We start from the raw sequence: 5,016 nt of genomic DNA, 5'->3' as shown, positions 1-5,016 counted from the left end.
TGCATATGCTACAATGAAAATATACTTTCTTTTTTCATATTAGAATACAAACTGTACAGGCTGTGCACTTCGTGATGCAACGTGTATATTATATACTTAATGCGCGTCATACAAACCGGCGCTCGAATGTTCATATGGCTGTGTTTGTTCTTTAATTGAAGTGTTGGGACGACAGCGAACCTACCGCGTACTGCAAATGCATCGATCCTGAAACGCAAGCGCATAGTTTGGGACAGTTTTGGAGACCGATTGGTATAGTTTAGGCTTCGCTCACGCCGACACCACGAAGCGCACGGTCGTACAGTACATAGAGCGAAAAATTTAAAATCATGATTTTCCTTGCAGCCGACGTACCACAAGCGACAATTAAAACAAGAACATTTTTTGTAGCAACACCGGGCAGCTAGAGCATGTTGTATGCTGCAGAGCAGCCAAAAGTATGGCGATCAGCACCAGTTTTCGCATGCATTTGGGCAATTTCAAAGCGATAACGCCAACTTACAAACAATGATTACAGTTTCTGCCCTAATGTAATGCACGACTTTCTTCCCACGTGAAATCACGTGAAACCATTCAGAGCGTTAGCAACGTCGATCCAGCGTCATCGCCATTGCCATCAAAAAAAGACGACGCGCCGCTTTCAGATTTCGTTAGCCTCTATCGTTTTATTCGCAAATACTGATTTAAACGAGGAAGTTATTTTTCATGCTAAGCTAGCAGCAAGAAAGTCTCGTCACGTGATTTCGGCGCCTCGGAGCCTTGCGTGCATCACAGAGCGAATCGGCGAAGTGGTTTTCAAAAGATGAAGCGCCAACAGTGACCGCACACTAGAAAGGAACAAACGCCGGACAAGGCGCTACTTGCAACTGTTTAACAAGCCTTGTCCTGTCTTTGTTCCTTCCTAGTGTGCCGTCACTGTTGACGCTTCATCTTTTGAAAGCTATGCACCAACTAGCCCCACAACGCGTTTTACTGGCGAAGTGGTTAGTCTAGGCCACGGTGGTGTAGGCGTGAGCCACCACCTCGTTCGCGATGGTTGTGGAGTCGTTCACGAAATGCCGAATGCCAAACACAGTGGACGGCACGGAGGACAAAAACGATAAAACGCTGTCGTGCTTTACGACGGTGAACATTAACTGTAAATAAATTTCTATCCTTTGAAGGTTAGCTCTACAGGCCTTACATTATATTGCATGCGCCCCCCTCTTAATTCGGCCTGCCGGATAATTCGGTCGATACTGTTGGTCCCGTAGATATTACCGGAAGTTGGACTATTAAAATAGTGCGGCTTTTGCCCTTAACGTGAAGCAGTGACGCGATTTAGCAAGTCCCCCACTTCTTTGGAGAAGAAAACGTGATTCAGCTACGACTCTGGTGCAATTTAAACTCTTTCAGTTGTATTATTACATTACAGTGTCCGTTATGCTCATTATCAGTGTCGCTAGTTTGCTAATCAGGTGCACTGTTACTTTTAGATGTTACTGTAATAGCGTAAGAAGAAAGGAAAGCGGAGTGGCTGATAGAATCTTCCAACTGTAGATATGTGGATCGAGAGTGCAAATCCTTACAAGGCATTGCGACTATATTATAATGTTCTTGCAGTGCACTTTGAGAGAGAGAGAAAGAGAGAGACAGGAAGTTAGCCAATGTAGACAGACTGGCTACTCTGCTGGAGTAAGTGGGTAAAAGAAATGTTTAGATTCCTGCATAGGCAATGTAAAAAGTGACAAATCCAGTGTCCCGCATGTATTTTTGCCTTAGAGAGGAGCTTCAGCTTCGAGCTCTCTGTGTTTTCTATTTTCCACAATTTCCGCAATCAGTGTCAAGAACACTGTGGGAAGTGGTCCTCTGCAATGAGGGAGCCAAACCCCACCCAGCAACTGGGTCCTGAATGACCACGTCGTTATGCTCCCGACGTGAGTGACTGCTTTGACCCAGCATGGTCCCAATCAAGTGTCTGATGGCTCCTCCACTGAAGATATGAGCTCGGACAGCAATTTTGCCTTGGTGTCAAGCTGACGTGTGAAGAAAAAAATAAGAAGGACATCACCAACCAGTCGGGCGACAAAAAGGCAAGTGGTAAGCGGTCATATGCTATCGCATACGTACCAACGACAACAGACAACCTCAACTCACTGCATGAATAGGTAGAGCCTGTCGAAATACTTTGAATGAAATGCCTATGTTCAAGTTGAACAAATACATATAAATGCTCGAAAGAACATCCTTTGGGTGGAAGTCAGTACACAGCTAGACCATTCTCGAAATACTGAAAACACTCACTCAAATGGGAAGCATCCCTGTCCCTGCATTCCCCATGTATAGCACGAAAGCGACAACAGGCGCCATCTACAATGTGGCCATTGAGATTACAGACACTGACTCTCGCGAAACTATTGTCATCGTTGACTCCTGTGCCCAGCTTTCACCATTTTGGACGGTCCCAATGTCTGAAGCTAGAGTTTTAGTCGGAAACTTTGCCAACGCATGTCAAGGTTGGATATGTGAGGCAGCCTTCTGTCCTCAGTATGCTGATCAACAAATGCAGAGACTCGTGGTAGTGACCACCTACCAACTTACGTTCAGTTTACCTGGTTTCGCTACTCAGCCTCACGTTGCATCCGTCAAACAAACTGGACTTTATTTAAGACTGGAGGTGTAATGCAGAGCATTACACCTCCACCCAAAATAGAGAACATAATTACACCTGCTGTGTGGGACAAAACCAGAGAAGTTAGTGTGCCGAGACACAGATCATGTGTCGACACACAATATGAGGCACTTCGTGCAATCCATCACCGCAACAGTCGCCATCAGATCTTTTGAACAATATCCAAGCTCAACGACAAGTTCTTCAACATCTCGCCAAGCCTGACAGCGTTAGAGCACATTCTGTGGATCCCCACACCCAAGGCAATCTCTAAGACCTGGCAGGTCATACGAAATCTCCAGGGAACTTCACAACAAAAACACCCATTCCATGCCGTGGCTCTTCCATCAATGCCAGACTGAATTGGAGGTAGCAGAGGACTACTGTAAACTTATTGTGGACACATCTGATGCAGTGACTTCATCTCTAGTAACCATCGTGCCTCCGTCACCTGATGAGCGACTCGAAGTACCTTTTACGATGCAAGAGCTTGACACTGCAATTGTTGTTTCCCAACGCTCATTGGCACCAGGACCTGACAGAATCACATACGCTGCACTCTGCCATCTTGGCACAGAAGCACGACGTACCTTTTTATCTTTTTATACCACATGGGAGTCAGCAAATGATAGTTGGAAATGCAGTCGCATTGTAGCGTTGCTTAAACCAGGGAAGTGCCACAACAAGCTTTCCTCCTACAGACCAATTGCTGTAGCCAGTTGCGTCGGCAAAGTAATGTAAAGAATGGTTTTGTCAAGGATGGAGTGGTTCCTTGAGAGCAATAATTGCTTTCCTCATTTTATGAATGGATTCAGAAGAGGCAGTTCTTCGCAATGACGGCGTTGTCGACTTGGTCTCCACTGTTGAACAGGAAAGGAGTCGCCGCCGATTAGTGGGAGCTGTTCTTCTGGATATTAAGGGTGCATACAACAGTGTACTCCATTATGCAATTATTGATGTGCAGGAAGATCTAGACTTCAGTGGCCGACTATATGCATGGATTGTGAGCTATTTCAGCGGCCCCATCATGTATATGTCGACAAGTGATGGCAACACCAGCCATTACCCACCGAGGTATTCCACAAGGAGGAGTTCTCAGTCCAACTCTCTTCAACGTTACATTCATTGGCCTTGCATCTGAATTTCCTAACACAGTGAAGATTAGCTCACATGTGGACGACAAATGCATATGGGCATCTGGAGCCATCAGTCTCCAAATGCGTGCTAGGCTTCAACCTGCAGTGACAATCACAGCCAAGTATCTGTGGCGTGAAGGCCTCCAGCGCTCAACAGAAAAATGTTCGATGATTGCATTCACATGGAAATTAATGACCAAGTATCCCATAATTGTTAACGGAACAGCAATATCTACAGTAACACACCACAGAATCTTTGGCTTGGCCATAGACCAGAGACTACCTTGGTCAAGACACGTCGCCACACTAAGTCAAAGCTGCGGAGTTTCATTCACGTCCTTCGCGTCATTGCAGGAACAAGATGGGGACCCTTGGAGTCGTCATTACTTCAATTGTATCACGCACTATATATAGGCTATATGCTGTACAGCATACCAGTGCTCTCAAGCATGGGGCCTAGCTGTATGCGCATGCTGGAGAGCATTCAAACGCAATCATTGCGGGCATGTTTGGGCCTCCCATGATGCATGTCAACCAATGGAACAATAGCAGAAACTCGTGCTTGTCCTATTCCTGTATACCCAACACAGACACCATCCTTTGTCATCACTCCCTGCCACCCACATTGCAGCTTTTCAAGGACTCTATCATGTCGCTGGAATATTCTCCCGCCTGTATTCAGAGAATACCTCTGTGGGTCCTGCCTAAATGTTTTGCTACCCTGCAGACGAGATTATTTGAGGTCCTTGGCCTAATGCAAAGAGTGTAGCCCAGATAAAAGTGCCGCTATAGCCTTTCTACAAGCCACTGGGCTGGACGCACGCCTTTAGAGATGCCACGTTTGAACTTGTATATACGCACCTCCTCCTCCTATCATCATCATCATTCACCAGCCCTTTTCCACCCAGTCCCTTTTCCCCAATGTAAAGTAGCAGGTCAGAGCAAGTTACAGCTCAGGCTGATCTCTCTGCCTTTCTGTAACTTAAGTTCTCTCTCTTTGCCTTCAACTTATGTATTACTAACATCAATTATTTTTGTAACAAGATCGACACAATTGGCTTTCTTTCCTACCGTTGTTTCTCCTGTCTTTACAAAATGCTCCTCATATTTCTGTCCAGTAAGCTAGGATAAATTTTGTCAATGTCAAACCCATCATCATTTGATGCATGTCAGCCACAAGTCCGTTATAGCAGCTCTGCATAAGTTCATTGCAACGGCTGGAAGGTTATG

Source organism: Dermacentor andersoni, chromosome 9, assembly GCF_023375885.2.
Source record: "Dermacentor andersoni chromosome 9, qqDerAnde1_hic_scaffold, whole genome shotgun sequence".
Classification (NCBI taxonomy): Eukaryota; Metazoa; Arthropoda; class Arachnida; order Ixodida; family Ixodidae; genus Dermacentor; species Dermacentor andersoni.
This window is presented reverse-complemented; position numbering follows the sequence as displayed.